Consider the following 15,230-nt stretch of genomic DNA (forward strand, 5'->3'; position numbering starts at 1 on the left):
TGCGCCAAGCTTAGCACGATTGCAAAAATAGCACACCTTAAACGCTTGTGAGGTCATAAGCACACCTGGAACAATCGAGAAGGGTTGATTGGAGTAGACTCAAGCAGTGATGTCACAATTGCAGGCTATACTTTAAATTGAATCAATGAAATGAATCAACCACAGAAGCTCGATAATTGAATAGCTCCAATCATGCAAGGCCGTATTTACTGCTTTCCAAGCCCCTGGCTGGGGACCACCCCCGTATGGCATATTGAGTTCGCAAAGCGGTTTTTGGCTTGTAATTGTTCATGTAATATTTAATAAATCAAATATAGTTATTACTATCTGAAGCCTTTACAAATTGTTTCATCTAACGGATCATCAGAAGGTCTGAAAAAACATGCAAACAGTAAAGAATCGATAATTCTGAAAAGATATTAAATATTACAACTGTAATTTAATCTGCCAAAAAAAATCTCTAAACCTGTACTTCCTGAGAAGATATTAAATATTACAATTGTAATTTAATCTGCAAAAAAACCTCTAAACCTGAATTCCTGAAAAGATATTAAATATTATAACCGTAATCCAATCTGCAGAAAAAAAACTTCAGAATTACTAAGGACAACCTCCATCCGCCACGACAAAGTTTCAATCAATTTGTCCCAATGGAAACCAAGCAACATGATGGCAACATCTATGACATCACAAAGAAGCAAAATGCATGTGTGATGATCAGCGCAACCTGTAGTAACCTGAACAAAATGAATGAAAATTGTTTTTAAAACCTGTAAAAATTAAATGAGATTTATAACCTGTAAAAATCAAATGAAATTTAATTTTTCAAAATTATAACCTGTGAAAATCCCAAGGAATTGTAATGATGTAACCTGTTGTGACCTGAACAAATGAAATAAAATCTGTTTATAAACCTGTAAAAATTAAATGAGATTTATAGCCTGTAAAAATCAAATGAAATTTTAAAAAAAACCTGTGAAAATCAAAAGGAATTTATTTTATTTTGAAGTACTTGAGTTCAAATTTGTTTCTATGACGACATTTGCCGACCAGTTCCGAACGCTTGTTCAAAAGGTGGCCACTATCAGCCTTCAGAATGGCCAGCTTTTCAGCCAAACATAGGCCACAATTGTTACGACCACCTCCACTATAAGGCCGAGCACAGCTGTGGATGGACCAAGTTATTTTAGGATCAACACCCTTGTCCTTAAGGTCCCAAACTGCCTTAGATAGTTCGGTGCTGTTTCGTTTAGACCTATCCATGAAAGTACATTTATGGTTGGAAAAACGTTTTTTAAAAGTAGTTTCACAACAACCAATGTAATTAAGAACCTTCGGACTGTTATCAATGGTGGCTTTGTAAACAACGGCCTTCTGCAAGCATTGCCCATTCAAAGGACAATCTGGCCTCACCCTACAATTGCAATCAGGCTGCGATGATACATTATCAGCCTGCAATATTGCTTTATTGTGGGAGGATATGACACTTGCAACATTCGGAGTACAACTGTTGCTCAGCTTAATAGTATTAAGGTTGAATATTTTGTGCAATCTATGATGGGGTGGAAAGTGTGTGGAAACAAGTTTGAAAAACCTTACCAATATTGCTATCAACCTGCAAGCTGAAAGGAGGATTAAACCATAAAATTTTCCGGCTCCTTTTCCTAGATGTTCGTAAGTTATTAGCAGGGTTGTAGCAAACTCTCTCAGCAAAACCACTTTTCAAAAGGGCATCATTATAAACAGATGCGGTCTTATCAAATTCATTTTGGCCAAATGATGTGGCGGACAATCGCTTTAAAATCATAGTCGGGATTTGTCTCTTAATGTTGGGTGGGTGATTGGACTGGGCATGGATGTAAATTAGATCATTATTGGGTTTTTTATAAGGCCAGAATTTACCAGATAGCAAATTCAAAGTGACGTCAAGAAAATCAGTTTCAATTAGTCCAGTATCCACAGTAATATTTAAGCCATGTTGTTTAAATAATTGAATGACATTCTTTCTCAAACGATCAATCTTAGGGCCGGATAAATTACGCAAAATAGCCAGACCATCATCACGATATAAGCCAAGCATGTCTCCGTCAACAATAGCAGAAAGTTCGTTCAAAAGAAACAAGCCGACCAACTCACAAATCTCAGCACCATCAAATGAGCCCATTGTAACATCAAACAAACCATCTTTCTTAGCCCAAGTTTCACCACCATCAAAAAGCAACGATTTCCTAGCATGGAAAATTGTTTGTATGATACAATCATTCAAATCCATAAATGGTTTGGCAAACTCAATTGCTTTACACAAAAGTTCCTTCGTAATGGATGGATAAAAATCAACAATGTCAAATTTCACAAAGGTGCATTGACGTTTAGATGGAATAGCCTTAAACCAAGATAACACAGAGTCTGTGTTTTTCCATTGATTCAGTCGTGATGCATCACGGATGGTTACGTTAATAGAGTCCAAGTATTGTTTACTTATACGGCCAATCTGGGACTTGGAAGGGTTAATCAACCTGCATTTAGGGTTCGATGTAAAGTTAGGTTTATGATCTTTTAGCGTAATAAACGCTGGGTTGCTTGATACTTTTTCAACCCGATCATCAACCTTTAACGCCTTGGCAATCTTTTTAGCCTCAGTATTGATCGTGTCACTGATAGCAGGATTCACCTTTTTGTATTTTGCCGATACATTATCATTAAGCAATTTTTTATAATCCTGGGTTTTAACTTTGTATAAGTTAGTAGTTTTATCTGCTGATATCAACAGATCCGGAGAGTTAACAATGTTCTTAATGTCATTAGTTAGTTTTCTCTGAAAAGAATTGTAAATGGGTTTGAACTTAATATTACGAACCATCTCGTATAAACCATTCTCAAATGGTATCAAAGCACCATGCTGTGGAGGTGTTCTTTCAGTCGTAAAGCCAAAGTTATTAAAATGCTCAGACTGAAAAACATCCTGCTGGTTAAGATCGAAAAAATAGGCCTTCCAACGTAAACGTTTAATAAAACTTTCAATCTTACCTAACATCGTCTTCAAATATCGATCCTTACTTGGAATAGCAATGTTTTTTAAAGAATAACCGTAGTTAATCTTTTCCAAATTCATAATAACTGGATAGTAGCATCAAAAGAAAGTGCTCATCGATCCTTACTTGGAATAGCAATGTTTTTTAAAGAATAACCGTAGTTGATCTTTTCCAAATTCATAATAACTGGATAGTAGCATCAAAAGAAAGTGCTCAACTGGTTCAGTGCTAATTTTGAAAAATTAAATTTCATTTGAATTTTACAGGTTATAAATCTCATTTAATTTTTACAGGTTTTAAAAACAATTTTCATTCATTTTGTTCAGGTTACTACAGGTTGCGCTGATCATCACACATGCATTTTGCTTCTTTGTGATGTCATAGATGTTGCCATCATGTTGCTTGGTTTCCATTGGGACAAATTGATTGAAACTTTGTCGTGGCGGATGGAGGTTGTCCTTAGTAATTCTGAAGTTTTTTTTCTGCAGATTGGATTACGGTTATAATATTTAATATCTTTTCAGGAATTCAGGTTTAGAGGTTTTTTTGCAGATTAAATTACAATTGTAATATTTAATATCTTCTCAGGAAGTACAGGTTTAGAGATTTTTTTTGGCAGATTAAATTACAGTTGTAATATTTAATATCTTTTCAGAATTATCGATTCTTTACTGTTTGCATGTTTTTTCAGACCTTCTGATGCTCCGTTAGGTGAAACAGTTTGTAAAGGCTTCAGATAGTAATAACTATATTTGATTTAATTCGCTATGCTTTGCCTTTTTGCTTGGCATTGAGCACTTTTTGTAGTATTAATAGTTTTGATTGTTGTAATATTTAATATGTAGTCCCATTTTTTGTTTACATTTTTTTCCCCGCTTTGCTCGCTCAACCACATTTTATTCACCTAACCAGCGACCTTGTGCTGGTATAGTTTCACGTTTCAGAAGTGGATTGAGGAAGCAAACTAAAAGTTTTTGTGTCCAACAAGAAACCAACAAAATAATGCAACATTCCGAAGTAAATGCTGCTCACTCAAATTGTCTATTAATAATTATATTCATAAATTTCACTGTTAATGGAGATCTGCTATAAAGTGAAATGCGTCGTGAAAATATTGCTACATAGATGAAGCGAAGATGAAAACACATCCGATGGATTTTTGAAGTTCTAGCTTGTTGAAAGGCTACACCACACCCATCCCTATAACTTACCACTATACTTGGCTGCACAAATTTTCAAGAAATAAATTATTGAAATTCTTCTTTTGTCGTAAATGAATTTTTTTGTAATGGCAGGCTAACTTAAATTTAAACTAAATATTCTACCCCAATCCAAATTTAATTTGGTGAATTCGGTTACATACAAAGTGTGCATCTTAAAAAAAAATACTATTGCGTCCAAAAATGCTTAAAAAGTGACCAAAACAAGATTATACTTGTCAAAATTTTCCGGAGAGAAAGTCCCTAGCACCCCCATCCAACTTTAAGATTTTTTTTTCTAAATAATCTTAAAGTTGTTTCCTCTATTGCTGAAACGACGAATGTTTTGTTCTCCTGCATTCAAAAAGTTTGCGGCCATAACCTATAACACTTTCTTGTTCTATTTTTAAGAACTATCACTAAACATTGGGGCTCATTATTCGGGGGGAGAAGAGCAACGTGGTGCTCACACGTCCCTGACACTACCAATGGCCTGTTTGTTTTTATTGAAAAATAGAATATTTTCGAATTTTTTTAAAAAGAAGATAAAAATTTTCGAAGTGTATCAGTCAATGCTACTACATCAAGAAATCGCTTCCGGTAGTCTATACCCACTATGGTAGACTATAGTCTCTTTGCGACCCTATTTTTATTAAAAACATCGTAGCTTATATGGTTCTTGGAAGTTGCTGATCTGGAAGATTTTTTACAAAAATATAGAAACCAAGATGATTACAATACTGCTGTTAGTGTTCTTATTAAAACTCTCAAAATTTATGGTCAAAATTCCCTAAATCTGCGAAAAGAAAAACGAAAAGAATTCGGTGCAGCGTTGTAGCAGCATCGATTTGAAGATCAGCAATGCTTAATTACATCGCACATAAAACTAACTAAGAAGAACTAGGAATGTTCCAGTTCTAGTCTCAACTGTTACCACTGATGCTCACTGCATGACAGTCCCTGTTGTTGAGAAAACATCGATGTGGGAGGTTGAGGTGGATGGGTCAGTTTAAAGAATTTACAAAATCAAAAGCATTTTAACAGATTTCAGTACAAACCAATATATCATATTCAGTGCAGCAAGTGAACCAAAACAAGAAATTTCCCTAACTTTGTCCTTAAGTCGGCGTAAAATTCCAAATCTAGGGACAAATTTCCTGAAAATGACAACAATGTCTGAAGTAACCAAATCAATCTGCATTGGAAACTTTTTTTCGCAACAATTGATGTTCAAAAAGCAAACTAGTTCTATTGCAACTTACCGCTTAGAATCAACACCAACAATTTCATCATAATATCTGCCAAGTCCTTCTGCCACCGCTCGCCTGCATTCGTAGCGCTTCGAGCAAGGACGCCTGCGGGCGATTACGTCAGGGCGATGACTTAGTTGCTCTCAGACCAGAGTCACACATAAAAAGTTTGTTAAAACTGATGAATTATTGGACCAATCAGAAGTCACAGGAACAGCGTTTCAACTAATCAGAAGTTGCAGGGAAAACAGATAAAAACGCAAAAATTTCTAATCACCGGTGTAACGGTCCAGGAGTTACTGCTGTTTGAAAGTTACCGTAACTTCTGGACCGCGTATACGCGGTCTGAAAGTTACTGCCAGTCCAGAAGTTACTAAAACAGGGTTGTCAGATTTGACCCTTGCAGCAGATTTGTATAAATGATTTCAACATTGGAAACACGTTGAACTTGAAGACTTATCCACCATTGCATCTTAACAGCATGGTTTCTAGCAGAAACGTAATTGGGAATGAAGCAAAAATAAGATGAAAGTTAAAAGATGAGTTTTGTAGCAGAAATTGTTGCTGTTTTGGAATGAAATTTTAATTTGTAACCTAACAATTTACGTAGGCTATCATCTTAACCTGATTTGTTTGTATTATACCATTTGAAGTTGTGTCCGTGCCTTGCATGGGGAGGTGATTGACTAAATCAGGGGTCACCAACCTTTTTTGCATGCGGGCCACTTTGGCACTAAGGAGAGCTGTGGCGGGCCGCACTAATAAAATGTTAGGTAGGTTGACTCTTATGCTAGAAAACAACGCATTTCGTACCCAGTATCCAGCGTCACATGTTGTTCATATTTATGTTAGAATAGCCTACCAACAACGCTACTGCCAGGCCAAGCTCCTTTGACTTTTTTAACAATGCCTAATAAACGAGGGCACTTGTTTTGTGCACTTATAGCGAGGCGAGCGGTTTCATGAGAATATTCATCGCCAAGCAAGAGTGGTGTTGTTACTTTGCTTCGCAAAAAATATCTTGCAATTAACAGTTCCAGTAAACAAGGAAATGTTTGACACATCGCAGTACAGGCAACAATAGTGACCTGCAAACATATCAGCGAAAAATAGGCTCCAATAACAGGGAGAAGGAAACCAGGCACCATGAAACAAACGCTTGTGGCAATCACCGAAAAATCGTAATTCTATCGTAATTCATGAACACTAACAGTCTTCCCTCTAAAAAAGCAATGAGTTGGTTTTTCATCCTTTTTGTGAGAGTCTATAAAACCGTCTTTCTTTTATTATAGACAACTGTCACTTGCGGTGCTTATCAGCGTGGCAAGAATTTGTTGATTAACAACATTTTGCAGTACTTGCTTCGGCAGTACATATACTATAATTGGAACGATACGGAGAAGATTAGCATGGCTCCTGCGCAAGGATGACGCGCAAAATCGTGAAGCGTTCCATATTTCTTTAAAAAAAACGTTTTGCAGTACTAAGTTAATTTTTTTCATAATACAATCAGAAAAAGTCTCTAAATTTATATATAATATTTTGCCAATTTATTATAAATTGAGTTAGCACACCGACCTATGTTGCCAACAAAAACTTGCATAAAAAGAACACTGATCGTGAAACACAATAACGGTGAAGCGCACACTAGTGTTTACATGACATTTGCAAACTTAAAATAAGCAACCCTATGCTCACAGACAATTTCGAAATTCGAAAACAGACGTTTTAATCAACCACTGGGACAGTGTGGCTGTACATCGCATTGGAATAACTTTAAGCAACCCTCACCTAGAACTACAATCTGATTGGTTGGTCGGTGGAATCGTATGCAATGCGAAAATATGCTTTCCGGAAAGTATTTCTTGCCTTCGTGCTCTTTAACGCCTCAAGAAAAGTATTTTTGGTTATACTTGTACGCTGATACCTTCCGCGGGCCGCAGCGATACAGCGTGGCGGGCCGCCATTTGGTGACCCCTGAACTAGATGACCACTTACCTTATAGTCTTTTGCTGTCATCCTGATTGTGCTATGATGCAACCTATGATTCACATTTCACAATGTAGTGTTATAAGTGTTTTATTGACTCGTTGTAGGCTATATGGCGCCGTTGAAACAAATAATTTAATTGATCATCGCTTCAAACATTTCAAAGTTTGAATCGTGGCTATACGTGAATACGTAAACCTGTGGCTCAATTTACCGCTAAAAATATGTAAGATCTTGGCTGCTAAACCACCGATCAGCTAAATATACTACAGTCATAGACACCTTAAATAGACTACAGTACATCCCAAATTTGTAAAGAGGATAAAGATATAGATTCCTCTCGGCAGGCTGTTTGGAATGCTGTTTTTTTTCGCTGAGACTCTTCGGTCATTTGTCCGAAATGACTTGAAAAACTTCGGTCATTTTTTATTTATTTCGATCATTTTTGGTCATATATAGTCAATTGACTATATATTTTTTCGGACATTTTGACCGAATTGACTATATTTTTTTTCGGACGATTTTCTAAAACATCGGTCAATGACCGATAAATGACCGAAAAAAAAAAAACAGAATGGAATGTATTCATAGAAAAATAGAGAATTTTGTACCTCTCGTCCAATTTTGATGTTAATAATTCGATCATGTTATGGTTGAATAAATATTAGAATTTTGCAAATTGTGTAGCCTATTATTTATCACTTTGGCAAATCTGACAGTATACCCTGTGCTTTTTTTACGAATACAGCACTGATCTTTTGCATACTTGCAGAGGGTTTAATCTACTGACCAAAAATTAAGTGAAGTTTAAACTTTTTTTCAAAATTTTCAGTCCATTTACAAGTTTTCCCAAACGAATTTCAAAAAAGCACACCCACTTACAATAGCAGTAACTTTTGGACTGCTTTTGCGGCGTTGCAGTCTGGAAGTTCCTGTCAGTCCAGAAGTTACAAGGGATGCCCGGGGTTTTCGCAATCGACAAAAAAGCGAAAATTGTTTTAACTAAGTGTAATGAATTCATTGCTCTCAAACTAATGCAAACTTTTCAGTTAACATTACAAAATACTTATAATTATTAATCTGACCTTTTGAGAGGTTAAAAATTTAACTATTTTTCAAAACAAAATTAAATAAATTTTAAATGAAATATTTGGCAACCCTGGTAACTTTTGGCCTGCAGTAACTCTTGGACTGCTACACCGGCTCGGTGGCTGAGTAGTTAATGCGTCGGTCTCCGAATCGGTAGGCAGTCTTATAAAAAGTAGCTCAATCAGGCACAACTGGATGCTTCAATGCTTTGACAAAGAAAAAGTGTTGCGTCATCATAACAGCTGTGTTGCCGAACTAATTTTGTAGTTACAAAATAAGAAACAATACTTTAACTGCTTTACATTAACTTGCTACTTTGCTTTAACAGTCTTGTGACGTTTCAAGTGCAAAAGCTATTTGTCTTGCAGACAGTGCTTTCAGAACTGCTTTACAAAACTCCACAGCTTTCAATATCATTTTCCCACGCACACAAAGCAACGTGGTTGATTGGTTGGTTTAGAATCTTTATCCTCGGACTGACAAAGCCTTGATTGGTTATTCCTGGTTGTTTCGCATACCGCACTTGTAGAGGCTCTTGACACAGAAATGATTAACGAGATTGGCAGAGTGAAATTTCCGATTGTTGGTTTGGTTTTGAATTTTTATCCTCGGACTGACAAAGCCTTGATAGGCAATTCCCAGTAGTTTCGCATACTTGTAGAGGCTCTTGATGCAGGGCCAGTTGCCAAGATTGGCAGAGTGAAGTTTTCCGATTGTTGAAGTCTTGTTCCTGAGAAATTATTCCATTTGCAGGGGTTCGAGGTTTTATTTATATTATAATGTTTATTCTCCTGATAACTGCAGATACGCTGCTGGCGTAACAAAGCTTCGATGATACAAAGGTAACACAATGAGTCTCAAGTTCTTTTATTCGTGAGTTCGAATTGAATTTAGATTTTGAATTTGAAAAGTTATCTTATGAGTCTCAGTTAAAATTGTTTTGTGCAGAGGTATATAAACCACTTTCAGAAAAAGGAAAAAGCAAACAGTTACGTAATTTAAAATTGGCAAATTTCAACAATGTTTACGAACTAGGGTGAACTCCTGGTGAGATTCCGTCGCAGAGGTGAACTGCGGATATAACGTTTTGTTAAAGCGGAGAAGATTGAGAGCGATGACTTGCAATTAAACAGAATCACTTGAGGAAAGCTGTGGGTGGAAGGTTATTTGAGTAAAAAATGATCCATCAAAATTATCTCGTTGCACAACAAGTGAGCCTTTTTTAAGAAACGCAAATGTTATGTGAGAATTACATTTTGTAGAAAGCTAAAAACAATGGAAATTTATTCGGGTCCCTACACATTCATTGGGTGCCGCTGAATGGAGAGCAGTCCTGAAAGTGCGTTGCTCAAGCGCACACTCCGAGAGTCGAATCAGCGCCGCGTGATTTTGAGCCGGGCGCGTAACGACTAAGCTAACGAGGCGGACGGTGGTAGTTGTGTTGCCAGATGTTCAAAACTAACCTAAAAGTAGCCCAATCAATTCAATGAAACAAGCACTAACGTAACCCACATTTACAAAATTCATGCAAATGAAGTAATCAAAACTGACCAATGTGAAGTAAATGATATTTACTTCATAAAAGTTGGTTGAAAATTAAACAAAACTAATAAAACAACCAGACCACAACCCACAACACTTACAACAACAATCCTAATAAAAATGTAATTAAACGTGTATAAGTCCTGCTCTAACTTCGCCACATGATAAAGTGCAGACGTCTAGCAGTGTTGCCTGGTGCTCCACCACCCAGATATTTCGAACCCAGATAGTTTAGAAATGATTGCCGCTTGGTATAATTGTTTGGATGAACAAACTTGTGCAGTTCTGATGCTATTTACCTCGAAACGGATTACGGACAAAAAATATCTAAACTCTCGGTCCGAGACTTAAGGAAAAGTTTGGTGACTTTGGAGATTACTCACTAAAGCAGGGGTCGGCAACCTACGGCCACGGGCTGGATCCGGCCCGCAGCGTATTATATGGCCTGCTTGTGCCTAGTGCAGCGTTTCTTAACCTTTTCTGACTCTAGCACCTCTGTAAACAGGCGTGAACAGTCCAGCACCCCCTAATTATCGTTGACATACGACTACTACAGTGCCGATCAAAAGTTTAGTAGAGGCTGCAATTTTGACTTGCCTTCAGATCGCTGGCGATATATTATGTAATGAAGTCTCTTGTTGTTTAACAAACTGTCTTAACGAACTTAATTCAGGATTTGGTATTTGACTTTCATTCACCAACAGAAATTCAATTATAACCATATGTAAGCAAATCAAGTCTCTTAAAACAACAGCACAGTTGGTTAGGTGACAAAAAAAATACAAAATATACCGCCAGTGATCAAAAAGCATGTCAAAATTTCGGCGCCGCCATTAAACTTTGGCCTGCACTATTGAAAGGAAAGCGATATAAAATTGATCATTTTGTTTATTCTTCAAAATTGCTGTCGTCATTGGTGATGAAAGAAATAGGAAAACCCGAGAATAGTGAAAAAACATGGAAAAACTTAAGCATAGCCTACTTAAGTTACTCAGCTGGGTAACTAGTTATACATGTATCAATGTGATTTCTGCAGGGCCTCCGAGAGAAGTCAGCACTGGTCGGGAAACAATACGAAAACTGGGCCCCATAATATTTTTTAGCAAATATACAAGTAATTTGTATCTTGCGTTGCATGTTCGCGTTAAGCTGAAATTAGCCTACTTTCCTCAGCATGAAAAGAACTTCGTTCAATGTAAAAGTCATCAATAATCATTGGATTACACTTGCAGCAAAAATGCCATTGAGGCAAACTATTTTGTCTAGAAAGCTTTGTAAACATAATAGGCCTACAGGCAACGAAAATAGTTCAACCAAGCATTTAATTTAGGAGTGTCCAAACTTTTTCCCACGCGAGCCAAATTTGATAATAAGTGTTCGCGGGCCAACAGCCACAATAATTTTTCAAAAACTGCAAGTTGAATTTATATGATTTTTGTGTGTCTGCAGGCCAAAAATAACATATTGTACAACAACAGGCGCAGGCCATACAAAAGCGTCTCGTGGACCGGAGTTGACCCGCAGGCCGGACTTTGGACATCCCTGATTTAATTCAACCCTTTCTGGACTTTTTGCAATGCAAAATTACGGATCACAGCATCAAATGATAAAATTTTGCGACGTCTGAATTGATGCACAACATGTATAGTTACGCTTTTCAATCGATTTTGAGTCATAGGCCTACTGGAGCGCAAACAATTATTTACAAGTTTCAGTAATTGCTAAAAGCACGTTCTCAAAGCGCAACCGTTGGAGGTAGCTACTGGAACACAAAAAAATCATAACAAAACTATTTGGAAAAACCTTTCGAAAGTTGCAATCAATGATTCCTTGTGTAGAGATTATGGGGTGGTTCGTTCTGGTTTGCCGCTGAAGTTTGCTGTGTGGCTTTCTGTCAAAAGTACCAACTCATCCAAAATGTCTTGAAAAATGTCATTGTTGTAGCCTAAAAATGGTTTAAATTTGTCCACATGCCCGCAACTGCTCAGCAGACATACGATGAAATTTTCATGGAACTTCAAACTCATCGACGATAAGTTTGAGTTTGTTGATACATTTGTCAATTCCAACAACTATCGAATCCTTTGCAATGTACGGTAGTCCGTAGAATACATTTCCTTCGAATGATTCAGCTAGTTAAGTGGAGTTATAAAAGCGTTCTGTCCTCAGGAAAAGAAAATCATTTCCTTTTAAATTTATAATTGCCACTGCAACTTTAGCTTGCGAGTAGTAACCTACTCTTCTCAGCTTTCTCTTACTTAGATTACATCTTCCTTTAATTTCATTAAATTCATCAGTGAATCTTGTTTAGGACCGTAATCCACATGATGCAAAGCAGTCACAAATTTAAAACTGCTAGTTGTAGGCTACTTTAGCATTGACTCAGCTTCCGATCAAGCTCTTGTTGGTTCCAACTTGATGCATTTAAAGGGCGGGGAAACCCAAATTCACTTTTTGCGAGTTTTTTGTTTCAGCGTGATGTCATTGCGTACAACATGCGTTTTAGCAAAAAAATAATCCAAATTTTGTTGCCCTCGTCTCGCTAAGGCCGCTTTTGTTTGATACCCGTTTGCGAGGTCTCGCGTGCATCAAGCTGTGATTCTGTTCGCTGTGACGTCACAAGGTACATATAGTTGTGGCCAAAAGTTTAAGACCAGACTTGATTTATGACGATTTTTGCATTACTTCAAAATACTGCATCATATATTGTTTCAGTTGCATCATCTTTATGCATCATCTTATATCTGATGCAGTATTTTGAAGTAATGCAAAAATCGTCATAAATCAAGTCTGGTCTTAAACTTTTGGCCACAACTATATGTACCTTGTGACGTCACAGCGAACAGAATCACAGCTTGATGCGCAACGAGACCTCGCAAACGGGTATCAAACAAAAGCGGCCTTAGCGAGACGAGGGCAACAAAATTTGGATTATTTTTTTGCTAAAACGCATGTTGTACACAATGACATTACGCTGAAACAAAAAGCTCGCAAAGTTAATTTGGGTTTCCCCGCCCTTTAAGAAACGTCTTTAGAGCTTCAATTTCAAAAGGGTAATGTAAAGCATTGGGTTTGACTGCACCACGCCTTGATTACCCTCTCGAAGTCAATTTTCTTTGCAAGATGATAGGACAGCTTTCTTTAGATTTTTCAGAATTTTTCCTCTGACTGGGCTATAACTTTAAAGATGCTACAAGCTTACAGATAATAATCAATTACTCCAAAAATGATTTGAACGATTTGAAGACATTTGAACAACGCTGTCTGTAGGCAACATTATGAATTCCAACTAGATTTAACTTAAGCAACATAATCAGCCATAAACAAAAAACTCAAATAAAGAAGAAACTCACTACCTTCAAAAATCACATCATGAGATGCATGACCAACAAAAGGCTACTTAACCACACGAAAACAGAAGATCTTTCAACTATGACAAAATTACATCCAATTGCAGCAATAATAACATCAAAAATTTTAAAACTGTTCGGCCACAGTAAAAGATCACAATTCGGACACAGCAAAGTTTGCACAGAAGGAAAAATAGAAGGAAAAAGAAAACGTGGCAGACAACCAAAACGATAGCAAGACAACATTCAATCATGGACCGGACTCAACTTGGCGACAGTGGGCGAGCTGGCTCAAAATTGCCACTCTTGGAAGCAAATAACTCATGCTGATGCGCAATCTGCTGCAGGCGGAGATGATGACTGATGATCCATAAACAAAAAATATACAGGATTTACTTTCTTTAATCGTGCTTGGACTGATACCTTTAACTTTCCCGGACAACTTATGTTGGATACAACATCTTATGCCCGGCCAACGCAGATTTTGAAGTTAAGGTTCAGTTGTCAAGCATAAATAGTTCCCACTTAGCTAAAACAGCACCAGTTTTCAAGTTGACACTATCAATACAATCGAAACCGTTCAGTGATACAGAAATCATTTTAGCTTCAGATTTTACGTCTTGAAGCTGTTCAACATCGCCTACCTTAACACGAAAATGATTTGTTCTTGATGAGAAGCATCGCGACTCGAGAGTGACATTTACAATGATTGAGAAATACTTGGAACTACGCATTTCATTTAAGAATTTATTGATTATTTAGTTGGTACATTTTTACTTTAGTACTAAAAATGGGCCCCCCTCAAAAGTGCAAAAACAAAAAACTACTCGTTTTTCCTTTACAATGTTTTGCTAGGGGGGAAACTGGCCCGACTTCCCCCCCCTCTCGGAGCCACTGGATTTCTGTTGTTGCTTATGTGTGACCAATTTCTCAATTTGAGGCTTCGTGTTGGTGAAAGCCACTCTCATATTGTGGAGCAACCCATGTTGAAGGCGGTTCCGGCAAATTGTTTTGATTTGGAGCATGGTGAAGAACGCTTTCTCACACAAGTAGGTAGTCGGAAATGGAACGATGAATTTATTCCAATGCTGCTCGTGCAAATGCAGGATATGCTGTCAACTGATCACACCAGAAATCAGCAAGCGGAAGGACGAAATTTGGTCCGACAACTCTGATTCACATGCACGTCAATCATCTCCTCCTTTAGGCTATTATCATCACTCATTTCTGCCAAGAAGGGCTGCTGTATCCACTCTGGATGTGAGTGATTTGTGGGAACGTATTTTGCCATGGTGGTTTCTAGAAGCGAGAGGTGAGCAACAATACTACAACAAAGCACCCACCAGGTAAGTTCGTACAAACTACTCAGGATCAATTTGCGTACTTGACTGAGAGATGACTACAATAACAGCAAATCATGTAGGCTACTTCGAAACAGCAATCATTGATATGACAACTGTTGATACTGGCAGAAAAAGGAAAAAATGCAGAAAAGTAAAATTGCATTTTTTGATATTATAACTTACTGCATGCATTTAGCACCCCCTACAGTCTATTCCAACACCTCCAAGGGGTGCTAGCACTCCCGGTTAAGAAGCGCTGGCCTAGTGGTATGTCAGCCTATTTTACAATCGAATGAGAGAGCAAGCACTTTTCATTAATCAGTTCGGTAGGCCCACGTCTTTGATTTGCAGCGTTTTTGTTTCTGTAAACAAGGAATTCAACATAAAGCGCCATTAGGATGCAAACCATAGCCTACTAGTTTTTTTTTAAGTCAAT

The 15,230-nt window shown here is 37.3% G+C and overlaps 1 non-coding gene across 1 annotated transcript; it reads left to right on the forward strand.

Annotated features, from left to right (window-relative positions):
• Positions 1-6,835: 6,835 nt before the first annotated feature.
• Positions 6,836-6,942, forward strand: LOC145774925 (U6 spliceosomal RNA). The gene has a single exon (XR_014290098.1). It is a non-coding gene; the product is annotated as a U6 spliceosomal RNA (small nuclear RNA).
• The last annotated feature ends 8,288 nt before the right edge of the window (positions 6,943-15,230 follow it).

Source organism: Aplidium turbinatum, chromosome 7 (genome assembly GCF_918807975.1).
Source record: "Aplidium turbinatum chromosome 7, kaAplTurb1.1, whole genome shotgun sequence".
Taxonomy (NCBI): domain Eukaryota; kingdom Metazoa; phylum Chordata; class Ascidiacea; order Aplousobranchia; family Polyclinidae; genus Aplidium; species Aplidium turbinatum.